Raw genomic sequence first — 13,754 nt, forward strand, 5'->3', positions numbered from 1 at the left:
CTGAAAAAGACCACTGCTTGTCATTTTTGTCACAAGATCGAACATTGAAAGCACGAGTGCTGCTTAAATCCTGTGAACCAGTGCAGGAGGGAGAACTCATGCAAGTGATTGACGTGGTACCAACAGGGACTAGGCCTAGATCTCTTAATGCGGGAGGGAATCAATACATCAGAACCAGTTAGTGCAAGTGCCCGAACTTCAGAGAATCTCGCAGATTTTTCAAACCTATCATCAGCTGCCCCTAATGGAAGCGCTGGATGGATTTGAAGAAGGGGGGGGGGGGGGGGTAGAAGAAAAAGAAATGTTCCAAGTTTAAAAGTTGCCAACAAAAGAATGACAAATCCTTTGACGGAAGAGGTGCTGGTGAAATCAGTCTGTGGTGTGTGATTCAAGTCCAGTCTGTTTTCTAGGGTGTGACCCCTTGTCCAAATTGAATTGTACCATATATTGTGCGCCAAAGGGAATTGAATTGAATTGCAGACTAATGATGAAGACATTGCTTTTAAGTTGGCAAATCAAAATCATGGTGTAGCCATGTTTCCTTCACTGACAGTGGAAGACATGCCGCTCGATTTGAGAAACACCGTCTCTCCAGTGGTATGAGACTTCACACTAGAGGAAGTCTTACTGATTTGAGGTGTCAGTCCATACACAGATAAAGCTTAATTCGGAATTCCTGAAAACACCTCAGTACAACCTGACCCCGGAAACGGTGGCAGATATTACACAACTATAATTGAGTCCATGATTGCATAGGACATTCTGAAGGAAATCATAGGAAGTCCATGCAATTCGCCCAGCATGGGTTTCCAGAAACCGCGCAAAATGTATCGCATTGTTCAGGACCCAAGAAAGATGAATAACATTGTGATACCATGTTGCCCTGTGGTAATGATACCATCTGTGATCCTATTTCAGATTCCTTGGGAGGTAAGGTTCACAGTGACTGACAACTGTCAGGCATTTTTCTCCATCCCATTTCACAAGGAAAGCAAATTTTTATTTGTTTTCCATCTGGAGAATCCTGTGTTAATGTGGTGTCCTATCCCTCAATGGTATATTGAAAGTCCATTTATATTCAACCAGGTCTTGGGGGCTGGATTCTGCCCCGAAACTCCATGCTAGTTCAGTACATTGATGACCTCATTGCATCTGAAACACAGGTGGTTTGTAAGGACAATATTATTGCCTTACTGAATCATCTGGCTGACAATGGGCAAAAAATCCTGCTCCGCTGTATCGGGCATTGTAGCACAGCTGGGTAGCATTTGGCTACCCAGTTGGGAGCCCTATGATGAAGCAGGCCACCAACTAGGTTGGTGGGTGAGGGTTCTTCTTACAAACCTAAGTCGTGCCTGTCATAATATTTGTAACCGAGTCATCTGTAATGGGTTTGTCCACGTTGTTTACAAAAAAAATACCTAGGGATAAGGACGCCCCCAGATTTGGTCCTTGGTCTCTCTTGTTTTTTGCATAAGTAGTGTGTCATCGGGATGTCGCGTATCAACAGATGAATGCTGGGAAAATGACAGTTGTTGCTCTTAGTCACATTGGCAGATCAGGGGGTCCCTTCAGTTGGATCCAACTGGACTTCGTTGAGATGCCTGTGTGTAATGGGCTGAGATACATCTTGGTTGCTGTGTTAATCTTTTCTCTATGATGGAAGCTTATCCAACTAAAAATTATTGCTGAGGGAGCTTGTGTCTAGATGCGGATTTCCAGCTGCATTGGAGGAGGATAGAGGAACGCACCTCTCCGCAGCGAAGTCATGAAATTGCTGTGTACTGCCTCGAGTGTAGACCAAAGATTGCATTGTAGTTACAGGCTGGAAGGATCTGGCATAGTGAAGCAAGTTAATGGAACCTTAAAGGCTAAACTAGCGAAAGCGTGTGCTTCAACATTATTGAAATGGCCCAATGCATTGCCTTGGTTCTGATGAGTTTGCGCAGCATTCCTGACAGGAAAACTGGGTTATAGCCACATGGAATTTTGATGGGAAGGGCGATGCGCTTGCCTGCAGTGCCAGCAACTGCTTTGGTTAGCATCACTGCCGACTTGGTCCTTGACTACTGTAAAGGTTTGGCTGAAGTGGTTCATTGTTTGTCTCATCAGGTTGAAGCAGCAAATGCACCAACTTCGAAAGACCTCTGCCACAACCGGATCTCAGGGAATTGGGTGCTTGTTTAAAAGAACATAAGGAAAAACTGTCTTGACTCTCGGTGGCGTGGACCTTATCAGGTAATAATGGTGACCAATACTCCTGTGAAGTGTGGAGGAGTACCAAGCTGGATCCATGCTTTCCAAACCTGAAGTCACAGGTCCCTCGATGAAACAGCTCCTCTCCCAGAAGTAGCTCCAGCTGTGAACAAGTGGTCACAGGAGAGGCAAGCCAAGCTGTTGAGGTTCCGAATGAGGGTGGATACTCTCCTGATCAAGCTGACAGGGGTCAAACTACACAAGACCGTGGTATAGGCTCTAAGGGAGACTGTAACGTTCCAAGTGGTATAGAGTCTGACTCAGGAGAAGAGACTGGTGTGGAAATCAGCCATGTGTAGTTAAGGAAGAAGGATGCCACAAATAAAACATGGCCTGTGTGACAGAAAAGAAGGAACCGGAGACTTGCATCTGAAAGAGAACTTGTACCAATAAGTGAATCGTCAGTCTCATCTGAGTGAATCTGAGCAAGACACAGGAAGCGTGAAGCGGTCCAGGAGACCAAGAGTGCAGTGTTACAGATATTCCTCTCCCAAGTGGACTTATCTGGTTACCAATGCCAGGGAGAGCGAGGGCTTATTTCTCAATACTGATTGTTGAGATCTTGCTGAGAGTTCCTGAAATAGAGGTTAATGCAATTCTGTCATTGACTGTGCCTTATCCACCAAGGTTGAGTGATTTAAGGACTGATTCTAGAAGACGGAATGTCCGAGATTCAGAACGCCATCGTTTCCTCAAGAGATTGCAGCATTGACAGCAGAACGGTTATACAGAGTCATTGAGGAGATTGGCTCTTCTCTCGTAAGGGATGTAAATTGAACCTTTGAACTGTAAATACAATTGCTTAAAAAAAGATAACCTAGGCTAGTGTGGAAGAAGAATATTGGGACTTTTCATTTAGAAGAAGAGAGCAAGGTAAGTCTTCCAAGCTCTAAATAATATACTAAAGACGTGAGAACTTGACAAGATCCAAAAGGAGTTGCACACAGACTTTGTTGCAAGTGAATAAAAGGTGGAGAAAAAGACTGTTGATCCTCCTACAAATACAATCCAAACCACTTTGATAATGGAGTCTGGAGATTCGAATCACAGGCACAAATGTGTTATAGGTACACCAATTGTAAGAGTATTGATAGTGATAGCTGTAGTCATTACCAAGTCCATTTTAAATGCACACAAAGCTGAGGAACAAGGACTGGGGGTACATGGGACATGGACACCTACCACTGCTGCCTCAAAAGAGGTTACATTAGTATCCGATATAGGCCTAATAGAGAAAAGTAGTCGCTTTCTGCATATAAATTTGTCTAAAGGCGATTACACAATGGATGCTTATGCTAAGCTGCTGTATGAATATGTGAATACCATCTATGGATGTTAGAGATTATTATGTGTGCCTGCAATTGCCTGCTTCAGTTTCAGGTGAAGAAGGGATTAGATATCTGTCCTTGACGTATGGCATTTCTTGTAGTTTGCTCCTTAGGAACTTGTATAAGAAGGGTCATTACGAGTACTATTTCTCGAATTTATGACTTGGTACTTTCAGATATATCAGTCTACAAACACCTGAACAAATAGGATTATTATAAGAAAGAAGAGAGAATGGGAAAGTATTTTTTACCTACAGTAACACTAGAGACTGCTTATGGGCATAGACAAACTGACTTGCACATTAACAGACATAAAAAAGAAGTTTGTAGCTCAAATATAAGATAGACAAAGAGGTTTAATTGTTAAGCTTAATAATAGGGAAGGAAAATGAGTGGACAAAGGAGGAGTTAGCTCATAAGGATAAGGGAAGTTATGGTCCAATAGCTTTGGATTAAGAACAACGAGGCAAGCTTTGCATTCGTCAAGTTCAGAGTCATTATGTCACTATTTTTTTTAGGACCGGGTGCGTGTGACCATATCTTTTTAATTGATGGTTCCTTAAAAACGTTTCTTCAAGAGGCAGTGCAAGCGGTGCCAGGAGTATATTGTGTGGCGGAAGAATGCATAGGTTCGGCTTCCGAACAATTGATATGGTACATGTTCGGAAACACAACTGCCATACAACATGTGGAAGATTTGGAGGGTTTGGAAGGAAAGGAACAAGATAAATAAAAAAAAAATTAAAAAATCTAACGTGGACTGAGTGTTGGTGGAATTGTAAGACATTTTTTGGAGCGATGATACCTAGTTCGGGTGTGGTATTGAATGACATCAAGATTAGGAGGTGGTCTACCATTGTGGATAAGTGATCGGTTATCACAGCTCAGTAATTGTTGCTCCCAAATGGAGAAATGGTTTCGATAAGGGCGATTGTGATGTGATGTTATTTGGTATTTGTTATAGCGCACGTCTCATCCCTGAAGGTCCATCTCGGCGCTGAGGTAGCAGAGAATCAGGAGCTGCTCATTAAAAATAACCAGGTTTAAGCTGTTTCTTGAAGCCAGCAAAATCTGTCCAGGACCTAATGGCCAAGGGGAGTTTGTTCCAGTGTTAGTGAGCCAGGTGAGAGAAGGCCCGTCTGCCATATTTAGATGTGCAGATGCTTAGAGGGCAGAGAAGGAGCTGCTTTTTTGATCTAAAGTTTGTCTGTGCAGTAAGGTCTCAATTTGTCCTGTAATATTTGGGCCTCTTACCTGTCCGAGCCTTGTGTGTCAAGTAGAGAAGTTTGAAGATAATAGGGAGCCAATGCAAGGCTCCAAGCAAATGGATGGTTGGGGTGCCCGATGGCTCTTTATTAACCAGTCAGGCTGTGGTATTTTGAACCACCTGCAGCTTGGCATGGAGAGATGCGTTGGATGCTACTACGAGCGCATTTCCATTGTCAAGGAGGCTTATATTCTGGGCCTGGACGAGGGTCTTACGAGAGTCAAGTGGCAGCCACTGGAAAATCCTCTTAAGGAGGCGTATTGCCCTGAAACATACCACATGTGGAAGTCACATGATCCTTCATTGATAGCTTATCAATACCGATGAGCTTTTCCAAGAAGTAGTATTCCAGTCTTGTCTCCATTCAGTTGTAAACAATTTGAGGATATTCAAGTGGAGAGGTCTCTCATACAGGAGAAGAATCTCTGTTTAACACTCATAATCCTGTTCGAGAGAGATGAGCAGCTGGGTATCATCTGCATAGGAGAGAATCTCAAAGCCATAGTATTTAACTAACTGAGAAAAGGGGGGGGGGGGGAGAGAAATATTGAAAAGAGTTGGGCTCAAGGCAGAGCCCTGAGGAACTTCCTTGTTCAGGAACTCAGCCTTAGATGGGAAAGGACCTAGAGTAATGGTTGGAGTTCTATCTTTCACAAAGTCTGTCAGCAAGTGTAAGCCAGTGCCGTATATACCTATATCTTGAAGATGTTGAATTTGGATATGGTGTGACACAATGTCAAATGCAGCTGACAGGTCAAGTAGGACCAGCATAGCTAGCTTGCCGGCGTCCAAAGTAGGACAGAGAGTCATTCACTGCAACAAGGATGGTCTCTGTGCGGTCTTGAGGGCGGAAGCCTGATTGAGAGGTATTCAACAAGGAGCGAGTGTCCAGGTAAGATACCAGCTGTTTATTTATAGGAGATTCCAGCAATCTGTCAATTATTGGGAGAAGAGCTATGGGACAATAATTGCCGGGGTCAGTGGGATCAAGGTGCGCTTTTTTTTATTTTTATTTTTTTTAAGAGTAGGTGCAACACAAGGAACTTTCCATTCCTGAGGGATGGAAGCTAAAGACAAAGATAGGTTGCATAAAGATGCAACTTGTGGTACCAAAGAGGAAGCTAGCAAGGTAAAAATATGAGGGGGCATGAACTCGCCGTAGACCCAGATCTAATTTTGTTTAGAAGATCCGACAGTTGGATGCGTGTGATGGGTTTAAATATCTTCAGTGAGGCCTGAGTTTTACTGTAGGAAAAGTTAACCGAGCAGTGGAGTGATGAGGTTGACATGTTGTACTGAAAGTTGCGGTAGATGTGGTCTATTTTATTCACGAAATGGGAGGCTAGGGTATAACAGAGGGTCTGGGTGGCCATTGTAGTCATGGTACACACTTGAGGGTTGGTATGCTCTTTTACAACCTTAAATAGTTCTTTGGCAGAATTATCTGCTCGTGCAATTCTGTTGATGGCGTATGCTCTAGGTAGATTTTGAATCATGGTACGGTATGTTCCTAAGATTCGTTTGTAGTGTAGTTTGTTGAGAGCACCTTTGGTGCATCTCCATTTACGTTCTAATCTCTTGCCGTTAGTTTTGGCAATTCTCAGGTCGGCAGTATACCAAGGGGTATTAGACTGCATAGGTTTACTGATGTGCGGATGATTAGAAGCCAATTTGTTAAGTGCATCTAAGAGAGATGGAGAAAGCAGTCCCAAAGGAATTAATATCTGTAGTGTTCTCCAATACAGGAGCCCTAAAGGCAGACAAAGCTATTGGCAGTCACCTGCTTCCAATGTCTTGCATTACCAGGTCTCCCATAGGTGACTTTAGTAGTAATGGCATTGACAGGAATGTTAAATTTTAATAGAAAATGGTCAGTCCATGTCAAAGGTTCAGGTACATCCATTTGCATGGATTAAGAATGATTGCATAGGAGGTTCAGAGTAGGACCCGCTATATAGGTGGGACCCGATTCAGCCAGATGGAGATCTGACATTTTTAAATATGAAAGTAAATTGGAGACCTCAAAATCCAATGCTATTTCAGCATAAAAATTGAAATCTCCAATAAGGAAGAAATTTTGCGTAGATAACATATATGGGGCAATAAGTTCCACTAATTTGATACTGAAGTCTTTCTTGGAGCTTGGGGGTTAATAGGCTAGGGCTCCTTTCCATACAACTCCTTGGGGAAGATAGATTTTAAATATCACAATTTCAGCCCAGTCTGTGAGCACAGCGTTGAGTAATGTAACTTTGAGTGAATCTTGGAAGACTATGGATACTTTCTCACCTGGTCTTCGTTCTCGGTCTAGTTTTACTATTTTATAGTTTTCGGGGAGCGCTACGGAAATGCAAGGAAGAGTTTGAGGTCTGAGCCAGGTGTCAGTGATAAAACATAAGTCCTGTGATCGCCGAGTTATCAAGAGCCAAATTTCTATAGCATGTTTAGGAATGGACCTTGCATTAAAATAAAGACTCTTTAATGTCAAAGAGGGATTAGGCTGGTTACCCTTGAATGTATCCCTGGTATGGGAAGATAAGAAGTTGGCAGTAAATGGTAGAGTACCAGAGGAGGTGAGGTCGCCATATTTAAAAGCCATAGGGGGTACATGATAGAGCACGAGATCTTACAAATGCGACATGAAAATGGGCTTTCTAAGTTGAGTGGCTGTTGAGAGGAGCAATGTTGCCCTCTGTATCTGAGAAATTTTAATTCCCGACTATCATATTTTATCCAGACAGGCAAGTTAGGCTCTGGAGGTAGAGATACAAAATAGTCTTGCATTAGATGTGTTACTAGCAAAAGAAGGCAGAGTCTGTCGGATGCTGAAGGTCCAACAGAGTTGTCCCAGATAAAAGTGAAGATCTGAGTGGATATATACATATCATCACTGAGATGCATCATGAGATACATGACCTGGAAACGGAGGGATTATGGCACAAGATTGCTATGGGGTTTGGAGCAGTTGGAAGTTGGTTTGCTAACCTAGGAAAGGGAATTCTTGTATACATCTTGAAGCCAATCATACTTGTGATCTGTGTGATCATTTTGGTAGCTCTGTTAAGGGCATACAAATGGCACGAGGTGCATGGAGAATTCCTTTAGGGGGAGAGAGAGAAAAAAGGGTGGAAAGACTGCAGGACAGTCAAGAGAATCTGAAACAGAGGAGTTCAGACAGAGGAGACTAGCTACGACATCTGTTTAGATCGGTCTACTTTACAGGGATTTAAAGTGTTTTGTGATGACTCAGCACCATCAGAGGGGGGACCTGATGTAGCGGAAATTGCATTTTATTAGTACGGTGCATTATAATAACACATGTAGCGCAAACCCGGATATAATCTTTTGTTGTATTAAGATGAGGTATTAGAATTGTGAAATATTTTAACTTGAAACATGATGTGATTAGGTCATTGAAAAGTAACATGGAGAATTAACATAGAAGGTTAATGTAACTAGCAGAATTTTTTTAGAAGAGCTTGTGTTGTGAAATTTACATTTATTCTTGTACTAAACTGGTGTATTAATCCCATCTTTTTGCATGTAGGTAAATACATTAAATGAATGTGCCTCATTTTCCTATGCAAATTTGTAAAGCTCATACACTGGTTTCTTATGTTCGCTGAATCTTGTAGTCCTAAAATGCATTTGCCTGGAAACTCTTGCTTTAGATTTAATCGCTGAATTTCATATGTGCTGTGGAATTTCTTCTCTCACGTTTGTTTTGCAAGTGAAAGAAGCATTTTTGTTAGCTAAAATAATGTCTGTTTTACTAGTAAGGCGAGAAGAGAAGTCGTTGCAATTATATAGCCCGAGTCAACAAAGATAGGTCATTGTGCTTCGCACAGGAGAAGGCCTGGAAAAAACGGACAAACTGTTGCAAAAAGAAGAAAACAGTTATTACATAGATAACTACCTTTAGGATTGTACTCAGAGCAGATGGCGTGACCCGCAAGGAATCTTGGGAAAGATACCTGAAATAATGTGGTGTTGGGAGTAGGGAAAGTGGCCACTTCTTCCGCCTTCGGAGCAAGAGCATCTTAGAACAAGATCTGACCCTGTAGCTTCACGCTACATGACCAATGGATGGAGGAGAGACTTCTTAGGAAGACTCACCATGCTGACACTTTTTATTCCTCCTTTCTGAATATGCACGAGTAAGGATGTCATCTTAGCATTAGTGTAGGCATAGATTAATGCTTTATATTCATCAACCCTCGATACAGGGAAACGTGGACTCATGCTTTCAGATACTCTGCATTCTGCTTATTTAAATAATTGTTTTGCTCATTGTACATCATCTCATTTGAATGTGCAGATTTGGCTTTATGCTGATTCTGATGTACTTTTACACTCGTCTTTAAGTGCCTTTATGTCCAATTATTTCTGGCTTTGTAATTAACTAAACTCATGTAGTTGTTTGTGGTTACTATGTGTCCAAAGGATTTCTTTTTGATTTGATTGGCAATAATAACTCATTTTCTCCCCTCTATGCCTCCATGCTGCTAGAGAAAACCATTGGATTGTGATTGTAGAAAAGGTCCAGAATTTATGGGCTTGGCCCTTTCAATCCCATAATCAGCAGCCTTAAATGTTTCCTTGCTGATCTCAACCTGATACAATTCAGACAGAGCTCCACTTGCAAAAAGAGAGCGACTTTAGATATCATCATTGCTAAGGCAATCCCTATTCAACTAAAATAGAGTGACCACCACATCACTTTCTACATTCTGAAATATGCAAAGACAAATACTGCTCAGTCAATGAAACCTAAAATATAGAAAAGGTGCACGCACAACATTAACTCTAATACATTAACATCCCTCAGCAATAACCTCCTTCCGCCCCCCCCGGGGACAAGATCTTGCAAACCACTGCAGCGGCTCCATGAACATTCTTTAGATTCAGTTGCAATCTTACTGCTCAAAAGTGTGTCCAGAAACTACTCTAAACTATGGTACAATGGTAGAATGAATACTGAAAGATGCAACTTGAGACTAGCTGAACAAAAGTGATGATCCTCACCTTCCCATGAACACCTCAAGCATCTGAGATTATTCAGGAATTCATATTATAAAAGGATTAAAAACTCCAAAGCAAAATGTCTTCAGAAACCAACTAGATCGAGCAAGAAAAAGATCAAAAAAGCTATTTGAGCTCATTAAACTTCATAAACTGGCCTATCCAATCCTCCCTTAGGCAGACCAAGGCTACTATCAAATTGTGAAGAATTTGCCTCCTTCCTTGAAAAGAAGGAAATTATTGAAGCTGATCTGAAGAGGGCTCTGGAACAGTCTTCAAGCATCTCTCTCTAGCCCTGCCACTCTCTGGGCTGCGTTAACCTCAAGTCTTTCAGAGCACATACTCTGGATACAACGCTTCGTGGAACTCCTTCAAAACCATGGAAAAAAATTACATTCTTAAAATTCTAGCTGAACTGAAACACTCAAAACACTATAATGACTCTCTACCCTCCAAACTTCTTCAATGAGATCAAACTGGTTTCTCCCACTTTGGATCAAGATCGTTAATGTCGCTCATTTCAAGGCACAATCTCGGATTGCCTAAAGGCTGGGCAGGTATGAAAAACCTACAGCTGATCACAAGGACCTAAATAACTTCCGCCCAATCTCTAGTATTCCAAATCTGACAAAGCTCTTTGACACGTGTGCACGTTCCAAACAGGGCACAACACCATCAGTACTTACACATATAGTGGACGATGCACTAAAAATGATCAAAACTAATCAGGACTCCTTATCCTTCTTGACCTTTCCTCAGCTTTCGATACGGTTAAGCATGAAAACCTACAAGAACGACTGGAAGGCAATATGGGAGTCACAGGGACTGTCCTAAACTGGTAAACTGCTATATTTGTTTTTGGTTTATATTGATGTGTATTATTATTTGTTTAAATAAACAGTCCTGAAGAAGTCCCCTGGTAGGACGAAACGCATCAGCTGTATCGTTGTGAAAACTGTTTATGACCACGTTTCAAAAGCAATAGAAATTAGAATAAAAGGAAAACTTTGAATAATATTTGTATTGTATATAGATTACACAATTGTTCTCAGTTTCTGAAATTGATGTGTGGTGCACCTGTGCTTATGTTTTACAATATCTACGTCTATGCCTGTCAAATTAGGGGTTCCACAGGGTTCCTCCCTCTCACCCACTATCTTTAACCTGTTCAAGGAGCAACTAACACATTCTGAGCTCATCTAACATGCACTACCACATGTATGCTGATGACACCCTATTATGCCTAAAAGTCTCCTCCCAGGAAACATCAAAGCCCTCATCTTAACCCTAAGAAAAAGAAATGGCTTATTTGCAACCACCTCAAACTTCACACACTCAAAATGGAATTCCTCTTAATTGCCCCTACCAATCAGTCGTCATTAATGACCTGATAAAGCATCTAACAGCCTTCAACTGCCCACCTTAAATCATTGACTCAGCAAGATCACTAGTAATCATTCGACAAGTACCTCAACATGCAGAACCATACAAATACTATCACCAAAGGAGCTAATCTCTAAACAAAAAAATCTTAAGAAAATAAAAACCTTTCTTACTGCCCAAGGACTTCCACTCTGCCATCCAACATCCCAAGTTACCTGGCTCAGACGCTTGTACTCTCTGGGGGCACCAGATCCTCTTGAAGCTTGTGCACTTTACTGCTGAAACCTCAGAGATTAACTAAAAAGAAAACCTATAATAGAGCCTTCTCTGGTATCGTTCGGGAATTTGGAACTCCCTCCCAACGAAACCAAACTGAATCTCTCAACGGCATCCTCAGAAATTTTTTTTGGCTTAGGTCCATGGAACTCTTTTGCGCGGAGCCCACCTGACTGTCGTCTTCTCTCAGGATACAGTTAACTTGTTATTTTACTGTTCTGACTTTCTGTCCCATCATAAAGGTGATTCCGTCATAGAATGTTCCTTTCTCAACTTGATTAGTATTGGTTGTATATGTATCTGTTCTCTAACAAGTGTAAAGCGCTCCGATACCCTCAAGGGTCTTGTTCATGCTGTAGGAGTATGGGAGCAGATAACTTCCCGATTACTTCAGGATGTGTTTGTATTACTACACAGTGACTTCATGAGTACTTCAACTTGTGGTTTCATTACTTGAGGGTGACTCCATAAGGACCTTTGGAAAAGGATTTTCTCAAATTAGAATCCAAAACATATACAACTCAGCGACTGATAGGTTTCTCTAGCTCACTGAAGTGTATGGTTAGGCAACAACATACAGGCCCTCAATTAATGTTGGATACCTGTCTGGCATAGTTTTGTGGGAAAATTACAATTCTACCAAGTGTTATCACCGCACCATTTAATTGTGAAATACCATAAATGTAGATTTAATTGAGGAAGAACATACTGTAGTGTGGTTTCAAATGTCAGCCCCATTTTAACTTGCATAGTAAGCACCAGCTTTCAATGAAGTGACACGGTATCACGGCAGTTTTTAATGAAGTCTCACTACTTTCCTCTAAATTGAAACAATTATTTGAAATGCATGGAATTCCAATTGCACTGCAAAAATGAACACAACCTTTTGCACTTAAAACAATTCTTTTACAGGGGCCAGACAGAAATTACTGTGACAAAGTTACCGTGCAATGTGAGTAATGATACATTGTTGAGATTACAGACTCAACAGCTTAGGTAAACAGATGTGCTACAAGTAGCTGAGTGTGCTTTGTGTGAATGGGGTTGCAGTAAATGAATGGCGCGATTAAGTTGTGCTAGTGGCTGCCTGTGGGTTTAGAGTGGCAGGAATGGTACTGTAATTAATTATTGGCAAATGGTGGGAAGAGTGGCTTATCAGGTATTGACGTGAGTGGTACTGCATTAGGATGAGTGGGTGGCAAGCATATGGCTGTAGGTGAATAGATATTGCACGTGAGTGAGGGTAAATACTGTGGGTGAGTAGGCAGTGAGAGTTTACTATGTAATTACCTGTCAGTGAGATATGCAGTGAAGAGTGCTCTAAATGGCAACATGTACATGGTATAATTCTTTTTGTGAAACTCAGATTAAGAACTGGTTTTACATGCAAGTTGAGGGCCTAAATATGGCAGATGATCTAGACAGCGTATATGCTGGGAAGATGTGCTCAGAGATGCTTAGTGGGGTTAGATAATATACAGAGAGGTTAGGGACTGTAAGAAATTGGTTTATTAATTAAGGTGGATAATTACTCACCTCAACGAGTATTCACATCCCTAGTTAGGGCACACCCTTAAATTCACTAAATTAGCCTGAGCTGAAACCCCTGGTAGCTATGCAGAGAACAGACAGTATTAGCTTAGGGCAATGGTAAAGTATTTATTCAGTAAAAAGCCATAATAAAGTAAAAATGCAAAAAATAAAAATCCTAGACCGAGTTAGAAACAGAGTAACATTTAATAAACAATATGAAACCACAATGACAAAAAGGCTGTATGGGGAACAGGAGATATACATTTTTAAAGTTTTAGGTAGGAATAGTGCAAAGAAGCAGAAAGTACAAATAACAGTAAATGGTCACAGTAGTCCGAAATGTAGGCAACTTGAAGCTGGCCGCAATAGGGCATGGGTCAGAAATACCAACCAAGTTCATCCCGCGCAAAGTTTCAATCCACCACAGAGGCACACATCTAAAGCCCCCCTCAAGACTTCATGAAAGGCACGTAGAGACTCACAGGGTGTCAGGCAGAGGCCAACAGCAGGATTCAGTCCAGGTGCCACTGGTCAACTGGGCAGTTGCAGGGAAATGCTGATGGTGGCTTGTTGGTTCACAGTAGCTTTAAAAAAAAAAAAAACAAAAAAAAAAAACACGTCATCAGTTCTTTGCCCTGTGTACAATTCAATATGTTTATTAAGAATTTGGATCTCTAATGAGGTCTACT

General features: G+C 41.4%; 1 long non-coding RNA gene across 2 annotated transcripts in view; it reads right to left on the minus strand.

Annotated features, from left to right (window-relative positions):
- Positions 1–13,754, minus strand: part of LOC146776269 (uncharacterized) — a 130,486-nt gene that overhangs the window by 101,884 nt on the left and 14,848 nt on the right. For both annotated transcript variants that reach the window (XR_014972154.1, XR_014972153.1), the window contains exon 2: positions 13,548–13,649. This is a non-coding gene — a long non-coding RNA (uncharacterized LOC146776269). The remainder of the gene's footprint in view (positions 1–13,547; positions 13,650–13,754) is intronic.

This window comes from Triturus cristatus, chromosome 12 (assembly GCF_964204655.1).
Source record: "Triturus cristatus chromosome 12, aTriCri1.1, whole genome shotgun sequence".
NCBI lineage: Eukaryota > Metazoa > Chordata > Amphibia > Caudata > Salamandridae > Triturus > Triturus cristatus.